The following is a 10808-nucleotide window of genomic DNA, read 5'->3' as shown; positions in this document are numbered from 1 at the left end:
CGGCGGCAGGTGCAACCTGTGTTTCTTCGAGCTGTTCCGCCCTCCTCGTTCCTGCTGGCCGAACAGCTCGTTTTTCTTCTCGAAGAGCAGAGAGCGCGATGCACGCACGCGAACCGCGGAACCGGTAGCGCGGTAATCGGTAATCGATGAATTCGATATTCATATCACCTTCGCTAAACTCATACACACTTTCTACGCTTGATACCGAGGGCTTTTTATCTGTTCGCCTTATCGGCATGTTAAATATTGAAGCTTCGATAACGTGTTTTTTTTGTTTTCTCTCTTTTTTTTTTATTTCAGGTAATCGTCTTTATTTCACGAATACGATTGGTTTTTTATATTCTTTGTCTAATTTTAAAGTTCGAATTTCATATTATTTTCTTACGATTGTTCGTAATGTTTGATTTTAAGAATTTCGTTTTTCATTTTTACGTATTTGAAAGAACTTTTATATAAAAAAAATAATTTCTTTCTTTAACGTAGTTTAAAATCAAATTGTAATATAACTTAATAGTATCTTTATCACTATTTTCAATACTACAATAAATTGAACTTTACAAATTTTTTCACAAATATCAAATTTTTGATTAAAACAAAAAGAAGTACTTAAGCATTCATGTAGATTACCTCTACACGAGTCTCTACGCCATTAAGTGATTAAAAGCAACATAACCTAACCTCTTTCCCTCTTTTATCGTAAATTCGACTCCCTTTTGTTTAACATCGTGGCGATCGTATCTCAGTGGACTCGTGATAGCAGCTAGACTCATTAAACCGAGGCTTCTTCGCGATATAAATAGGACTTCTTGTCCCGTTGCACTACGGAAGGAGCAAATAGATTATCACGCGTACCGACGACTTCTCTCCGTTCGTCTCTTCTTTCGCTTTCTACTGTTCGGCCATTCTCTTTCTCTCTATCTCCCTCCTCTCCTCTCTTCTACCAGTTTCTTTTGCTCGCGTAGCACCATCACAAGTTTTTCTCTTTCTCTCTCGAAGAGAAGCCGGTACGCGCGTGACTTTCTATTTGGCGTAGACAGTGCCAAATTGTCAAGTAACTAAAATTACCTTCGAAGGTGTACGCGTGTCTTTCTCTTTTTCCCCCTCCATTACGTATTTCTCGTAGGTTAACCCTTTGCTTTTTTCGCGGACTCGTGCCACGAATCCTTTTGCACGTCGGATTTAATTTTCCACCCTGTTAATTAGAGAGGATTCGACATTATTCGACTTTTCTCAAATAATACGTACTATTTGAACAATTTTTTTTCAGAGATTTTTTTTTTTTTTTTATTTGGAATTTTTCTTGTTAGAAATCTAAATGACGTAGTAATTCGGTGTCGATTTGATATTATTGAATGTTAGTTTAAAATTTATTTTTTTCACTTTTGAAAGTAATGTTTAAATTTTGATTGATTGAAAATATCAAATAGATGCAAGGCTACTTATCAAATTTTATTTTAATTATTACACAAATTTTATGATAATTTTATTACAAAAGATTTATTAATGATTTGTATATTTAAAATTGATAAATTTCTTAAATTTCTTTATATCTTTGCAATACAATTATAAACTTCAATGGAGTTTTACGACCAATAAATTATAAATTCCCTCTTTTTAATTTGATTATTTCATCGTTATCAATCTTCATCTAGTTAATCTTCATCCATCATGATGCTATTTTTAAGATTCTTATTCTGACTATAGAATTTTGCATATCATTCATGATATTACAAACAATTTCAGCATCATCATTCAAATATTACAAATGCGTTTTTTGCATCTCAATTTCTTTCAATTCTTCTTAGAATGTATTATCGTTAATACAAATTGAAGATCATCGTTTATCAAATTGTAATAATTCCTATGATTTTCAATATTAATATTTCAAAAACGAAATTCCACTTTAATCTTTTTAGAAAAAAAAAAAAAAAAAAAATACATCGAATTCTTGATCCAAAGTTCAATGTTGCATTTAAATTATGAAACAATTTAACTCGGCCGCTTCTCTCGAGTGTTCATTAATTCAGAAACGGGTCTGGGACCTTAACTCGATGATCGGCACGTGTGCGACTAACGACTGGCCTATTCGACCATCTAGTGACCCTAATAAAACCTATACAAAAGGTCGTTGTTCCTAGATCGATTTACGAAAGGTCGAACGTCTCGGCCAGATTTTCTCAGCTTAAATCGAGTTCCAATAGAAAACTAATTTAAACTGTTGTCTTTTAGGATTGAGTTATCTATTTTGTTATTGATAATAAATAGTAAAATAATAAAAAGTAATAGATAATAAAAAGATAATAAAAAGTATTAATGTAAATTTAATTATTATTGAAATTATAAAAAAATAAAATTATAAAATATAAAAATTATTATTGAAAAATTTGAAAAGAAACGATCTTGTTAATTGTTAATTGTCTTTTCTTCAGAAAAATTTTTAATTATTTTTCAATTATTATATTCATTCGAATCATGAAATGGACAAATCAAGATAGATATTGGACAAAGATAATTTTTATTAATAACATCTTATTTGCATATAGAATCAAAATGAAATTTAAATTTATTTTTCAATACATTTCACATTTTTCATTAATTCCAAGATTGAAATTAATGAAGCGGAGCGTGTTTATAAATATCTTAAATAAATTTTACATTTCACTTTGTATACTACTGCTCAAATGTTTGGAATTATTAATTTTTTACTTAAAATCCAAGAATAGAAAAAAAATCGTATTAATATATTTCTTCAGGTAAAAAATATTTTTTAATATAAAATCTGACTAAAAATTATTAAGTTAAAAAGCATCACGTAATGATTGACATCGTGAACAATAAAATTTTAAAATTGAAAAGAGAACCGATCTATCAGATCGAGTCTATTAGAGATTCATAATGAATTGTATCCATACGTTCCTACTAGAACCAAAGCTGTGAGTAATGCCTCTGTTTCAATATGAAACAGATTATGAAGGTTGGAGAGTTTGGATAATAGAATGTTGGAATAGAATATCCCGGTAGCGGAAGTTTAGATAGTGAAAATTCCATTGTGTTTCAAGCTTTGTTTACATTAATAGCGGTATTATTGTTAATAATACCGATAATAATTCGACAATATGGAATAATTATTAATACAAATTTTTTTTATATTTTAATATTTATAACGAACGATATTTTTAAAAAAATTTTTAAAAAAAAATTTACAACGTACAAATTTTTAACATCGATAATCCGTCAAAAATTGGCTAATTTTTGTTAAAAACATTTTCTCGACGTATCATCGAAAATACCTACAAAAAAGATAATATATAGATTATATTATTGTATCGTTGAAGCATATTCTGTATATACGGTATTATCGCTCAAAGATTAAAAACGAAACGAAATATCGAAATGTGAAAAAAAATTATTCGATTTCCCAGTGATCTCGAAAAGTCACGAGAGCAACTCGAATGTGGTTCTGGAACAATTTGTTTATTTATCGAGCACGTTTCGTACAGATAATTTAGCATGACGTACGTTTTTTTTTTTTTTAAATAAATGTCACGTACACGTGTTGATTGTATCGGGATCGTTCGTTTATAAAAACCGACCTGCCATTCGTCCCATCCGTGGCTGCATTTTCAAACCACGGAATCACATTGTGGAATGAATATTTTCCTCCCTCTTTTATTTCTTCCTTTTTTTCCCTATTTTTTTTTTTTTTTCGATCATCCATTCGTCATTAATAATGTAAAATTGAAAGCAGTAAATTAAACGTCGGCGGACGGTCGAACTGTTTCGCGCGGACTCGCTCGACCGTGCAAATTTCATCGATGAAAATCGTACACGACGCGTTGATTTGTATCATGCTCATTTGCCCGTAATATTATATTTCCGTAATATTGCAATCGCGAGCGCGGTTGTTGTAACGATACGGTACGATTGAAATCTGACAGGGAATCGGGCTGACTAGGCGTGCGAAAGTTCAATTTGAAGTTAATATTAAAAAAGAAAAAAATAGAAAGAAAGAAAGAGAGAGAGAGAAGATATAATAGAAAGCCAATAAATTTCTTACAATAGATTTATTAAAAATAATAATCGCGGAGCGATTTACTTTAAGATTAATAACGAAATGTCCGATAAAAAACGGTGTCACGATCGACAACTTTTCTTTTGCATTTAAATGGATTAAATATTGTTTTAAAGTGAGAATTAATTTTGGAAGTATCTTTTTTTATTTATGTGATTTATAAAGTAAATTAATATGTATCATAATTGAAGTTGTAAAATAAAAAGACGAAATACTATTGACGTATTATAATAAAATGAATAATTGTAGAAACGTGTCTTATTTATTTCGTAGCAATGTATCTACTAATATTTGAATTTGAGCTTCGTGACGGATTGAAAAAATTCGGGCGAAATCGGGTAAGATCGCGATTTCGTCCGAATGCGTCCGAATTTTTCCGATTCAACCCGAACGTTGAATCTCGGGATCCAGTGTATTTTTACCTAACCAATATCCTTCGATATTTACATATATTCAATATATATATTCTACAACGTTAAAAAAAGAAATCTAATAATATCACAAATAGTAATTGTATCAGTTCGATGTTTATTCTATAGCATCAAATAATCGAAATAACACTTAATGACTCCCCTTTCAATCCAACGAAAAAATAACTCGAAAGAGACTCTATTATATACCGAATGACCGATACCCACGATAGAATCGCGTGATTGTCGCCCGGCTGGTATGCAGACTGCAGCGTTACCTCAGAAAGAGAGAAGTAGACGAACAGTGTGGTTTATATAAGGGAACATAGAGGGGCAAAGAGATGATTCGAACGTAAGGGGTATCCTGTCTATATGTGTATACTCACGTACAACGTACACACGCACGTGTTGTGCGAGCACTAGGGGTGACTGGAGATGGAGAGGGAGGAATATACGAACATCGGCCAGGTGGTAAAGCCACCCCATGATTTTCTGACCCGTGAAACTTGCCTCGGGGGATAGAGCTCGGCCCCGCGCACGTTCTCAATCACGCGATTGAAATGCACACGTTTCTCCGCATTCAACCGGCAGATACGGGAGTACACGTGTACACACCGATAAATTCTCAACCGATATCTGTTGTTGCCGCGGCACACGTACTCTATCGGCCGTCTTATTACCGGATATCGAGTATCGATTACTACCAGAAACATTTTCTCTCGTTTCGTAATAACAATCGTGACGTCGTATGCAACGTGTAACGAGCACAATGGCGGTTGCACCGGTAGTGGATCGCGGATATAATGATGCAGATTCGCAGCTCTAGAATTATGAGACATTCAATCCTACGTACGAAATGATAATTCAATGGCTTGAATGTTACTGATGGGGAAAAAAAGAATTGCGTGAGAATTTTATAGTGTAACTATTTTTCATTGATCTTAACCTATTAAGTAACGAAATAAAACATAATAATAATAATAATAATAATTTTTTTATTAATCACTTACTAAGTATGTAGGAATAAAAGTAAACGATATTAAAAATAATATTTCTCGAGATTTATAAAATATTACGTTTAACAAATTTTCAATATATACTTTATATTTTTCAACGATACATTTTCATCGAATTGACGATTAGATTAGGGAAAAATGATTTCGAATCGTTTTAATTGTCTCCATAACACAGAGAAACTGCGAACTTCCGCGATTGCATCGTTCATTACAACAAATTTTTAAATTCCCCCCTCCTCTTCGGGATAATGTATTCATAATACATAAATCGAGGGGCGAGGGATCGGTTTCAATTTGCAATTCAAAAGGCTCGGACTTATTTCGTTTCCCAGGAACGCGAATATCCGTAATAAAACAGCCCAATTTCATCGTGCGATGTACTGTAACGAAGGATGCTAATCAGTTTTCACCAAAGTTTGCAGAATTTCGAATTCAACTGCACTGTTACATAAAAAACAATCCACCATTTGATCTATTTACGAAAAATAAAATTTCGAAGAATGCTGAAGATACGATCGTTTATTATTGCATCTTATTTAATTTTTTTTAAGAATTCATATTTTGTATATAACACATTGTTTGTGAATAATCGTAGAAACTTTCTAAAAAAGACTCGTAAAAAGAAATGTGCTGAATTGCTAAGTGAAATTGCTATTGAAAATTTTGTATTTAAATGATATGTATTTAGGAAAAAAGAACAGTAGCTTAATAATAATTATTATCATACAAATGTGATATAAAATGACTCAGAAATAAATAACTAAATTTTATATCATATTTTACTTTCGAAATATAAATAGTAATTGTTCATTATAGTTAATAATATTAATACTTACGTAAAATAATTCATAAAAATAATTTCTCTCATCTTGAACATGAAACGATAGAGAGAACAAAAAAATCAAGTAATTATTCTAGAACAATCGAAGATATTGATGTAAAAAAAAAATCATTAAATATTATGTTGAAATAAAATAAAATTGAATCAAGATCTAAATATAATCGATTGTTCTCAAAAATTACATTGGATATGTTCAAAAGTAATTATAAATTAGATTAATATCAATTCTCTGCACTGATCAATACACGAAACTTTTCTAACCACAATTTTATTAAAAACTTCTTCTCGATTATTGCATCATTTCTCTTCCATTTTCTTCTAGGAAAACACATTTAAAGAACCAATCCACGTCTTGGCAAATGAAACTAGTATTCCAAACACAATCTTGGTGAAAAGACTTTATAATACGATTTGGTCGAAAGGAACGATCGACGCGATATTACGCGCACACGATTATTGTTTTTTCGGTAGAAGAAACGTGTCATGGCGGATTCCCGTTTGGCGCCAAGTTCAAATGTCCCGAGGGCGTCTTTTCTCGCTTCTCGATTCACCGGTAATAGAAATCGAATAGAATCTACACGGTGGATGGTGGATGGATAAGATGGAAGCCGCTTCCTTGTTTGTTGAATCTTTCTCTCTCTTCTTGCGTTAGAAATTGCCCTTGGGCCTGGTCTACACTGACAAACGACCCCTTTATCTTCGATTTTCTCGATTCGAAGGTACATTCGACTTTAACAGTTATTTGACTCGAGTTTCTCTTTTTAGTTAGTGTTTTAGTAGGTATGTATTTCGAGATGAATATTTTTTTTAGAATTGAAATGACGAGAATTAAGGTTTGTTGGATGAATTATTGAATAATTTTATAATATAAGATATAGAATATTTTAAATTGTAAATTTAAAAAGAAAAAAAAGATGGATTCTATTAAATGGAATTCAATTGTATATGGTGGAAAGATTTTAAAGCTTTATATGTATCTATATTTTTTTCTTATTATCTCTAAGAATTTATTATCTCTAAGAAATTAGTTATTTAAAAGATATTTTAAGATTTTTATGTAAAAAGATTTTATTTAAAAATTTTTTTTTATCAAATTTATGCTTTCTGTTTTCTTTCGCTTTTCATAATATAATGATAAATATTACAAAATACATATTACAAATTCTATATTCCAAAATTTTTTTTTTTAATAGAGAATCAATGTACAAAAGCCAATTGTTAAGAATTAATCGTTGAGATTTATCAGGGATAATTAACTTTATTTTTAACTATATTTTTTCGTATATATTCCACTCTCAGTATTTAATATTACGAGAATTTTGATTTAAAATTTATCGTACGTGTAGTTTAAGAACTTCGTTAAAAATTTCGCTCAAACATCGTTACCATTTTATTTATTTTATTTTATCAACCGAAATTACCAGGCAAACCAATGGTCTCTCTTTTCACTGCAATAACGATGGTACTCATTTTATTTGCAAAAATTTCATCACGTTATGAAAATAAATTCCGTGGCATAAAATAACCGATGAATTCAATTGTTTCTGATTTTTAATCGGAAAATCACTTTGACAATTAACACGATACACCAACCTAATAACGAGATATAAAATTATAAATACATATAAAACTCTTTCCTTTTGATATAATACACGTTCATTATTATCGATATATATATATATCGATATATCGATATATATATCGATAATATCATTTAATTTTATGGATAATAGAAATGACTTTTTATTTTTTCTCATTTAAAATTATCATCAAATCACATAAATGTTGCAACAAAAATATTATAAATAATTTACTATATTGTAGTTTACTTCATCTAGTTTTATTTTCGAAATATATCGAAACTTTGAACGAAAAATATCGTAATAATATCTCTGATAAAAATTTGATAAGAAAAAAAAAATAAGAATTTCGATTATTTCCATCCGTTATCGATATATCAACGATATTATCGATATTTATCGATAACGATATCGATAGTTAGTAAGTCGTAATACTCTAGCACTGTGGTACTAGAATGTAATAACAACGAATGAAAAATTTTTCAATTGAATTTTTTTTTAAAATTATTCGTTTTCAACCGAGCGTGGTACGTTTAACGTTAAAATAAATTCACAGGCGACACGATTCGAATCGATGAAATAAGGAAGCTCGTGTATTTTATGTTCCAAGAAACTTCGACATCGATAATGAAAATCGTTTCGTGGTCACTTGACGCGATGCATGGATGGTTCGATCGTACGTGGTTAATGGACTGGAAAGTTTGATGATTAGAAAAAGAAAAAAAAAAAGAAGAAGAACGGTAAATTTCTCGCGAGGCTAACCTCCGGGTAATTTTAATCGTAATATTTTCTGCAATGATTGCTGCTCGATATATACGAGGTGTCCCGTGCAAGTAGGAAAATCTGTATAATTTAATCTTTTCAGGATTAAATTTTTTTTCTATGCGTAATGGAAAAAGATTTTTTTTTTCGAATCGATCTGATTTGAAAAAGAAAAGAAGAGGAAAGAAAAATGTAGAAAAATTCTAAATTACTTTTAAGAAGCAATAATTTACTTTTAAGAAGCAATAATCTATTTTATTATTGTTGAAAACAATTTTTTTTATTTAGATTTTTTTCTTGATATATATGCATGATTTATGAAAAATTAATTAAAATGTGATTATTAAAATTATTAAAATTAAAAAAAATTTAAAAAAATCCTCTTCACTTTTTAATTTGATATAATTTTATTACGTATAAAAATCAATTATTTTCATTCCTCGTAAAGAATATCTTCGTGAAACCGCGTCGACAAATATGAATAACTTACGAGGCAAAATTAAACGACGTTACGAGCTTCTGCGATGCTATTAAACATTAATACACGTATGTATGAGTGCAAAGTGCGGGACTTTTTTTTCCTCTTCTTTTTTCACCTCACTTTTTTCTTTCTCTTTTTTCAGTTTTTTTTTTTTTTTTTTTTTATTCTTCCAATAACCTGAAACTAATAGATAAAGCCTGTGTATAATGTGACTTGAAAATTAATGAACTACTTTTTATAGAGATCATTTATTCCGTATATTACTGTAATAATATTCACATATTTAATTTTAATACAATTCAGTACATTAATATGATTTAATATCATGTTATCGTCCAATTTAATTTAATTTGATTTAATTTGTTGATTTTTTAAAAACTGCTGCATATAATTTTAATTAGAACAAAAATCTACAATTTGATTGATTTATAGTTTTAACCTTAAATAAATAGTATTATATAAAATTAAAATAATGCATTCGTATATCTGCATTTCTATTTAAATTTTTTTTTTTCAACACGTTTTATTTACTTTTACAAAATTTTTTTCAAAAATGTATTTGACTTGTTTCAATATAATTGCAGAATAATTAATTCAAATTCGCAGAAAATCTTAATGAAAACTGCCAATATTTCGAATTCCAATATAAACAGAGAAAAATCTTATATACATAATAACAAAAAAGTTACTAAAAAAATTCCCCATTTCAAGTTCCCTATATAACAATATAAAATTATCCGCATACACATTTCGTTTCTCGTATTTCAGCATCAGGAAACTCAAAAAAAAAAAAAAAAAAAAAAAAAATTTCCCCCTCCCCATGTCGTTTCTCGTGTTTCAGCATCAGGAAACTCAAAAAAAAAAAAAAAAAAAAAAAAAATCGCTTTTATCTCCAATATACTCAACACTTCTTTTCACATCTCTTATTACTCCATTCCAAACCTCTTTACAATCTTCGATCTTCTTCAAGAATTGTATTATATCCACGAATGCTCGAATCGAGAATCTATAATAACAATAATAACATCATTGCTCAATAAAACAGTTCAACTGAAAAACGAATGGTGGAACGAAAGTAAATTTTTATTCGATGGATACAATGGATCACCTATCGCCGATTAAACGTAACGGTTCGAGTCGCGAGAGGATCGAGTACGGTGAGCCGAGTAGCCGGTTAGAAAGGTGAAAGATCAATAGGAAGTCGTAGCGGTGGATTTCTCGAACAAGTTGATACAGACGCGATTCTGTTCGCGAGGTCATCGAGCAATGGATTTGCCAAGGTGATCAAGAAGTTTCTAGTCGCTAGCAGTGGCGCGTGTCTCGTTTCAAAACGCGTAAATTTCGCGTATTTTATACGTGTTTTAATACATATATATATATATATATATATATATATATTATTTTAATAGATGTATTATATTAAATTTCTTACACTTATTTATTCTTTTTTCTTTTTTAAATATATCATTTCGAATTTTATTTAATTGCCTTTGGCATTTTAAACGTAATAGAGTAAAAGAAATTTGTTTAATAAATATTACACTATGTGCGTTTGTAAATTGAAAAAGTGCAAATTTAACGTGTCATATTTACGTATCGATATCAAAATAAACTCATTTTTGACTCTTGTCAAAAGATAAATTTTT

This window comes from Apis dorsata, unplaced genomic scaffold (genome assembly GCF_000469605.1).
Source record: "Apis dorsata unplaced genomic scaffold, Apis dorsata 1.3 scaffold_74, whole genome shotgun sequence".
Lineage (NCBI taxonomy): Eukaryota > Metazoa > Arthropoda > Insecta > Hymenoptera > Apidae > Apis > Apis dorsata.
Note: the sequence above shows the minus strand (reverse complement) of the source record.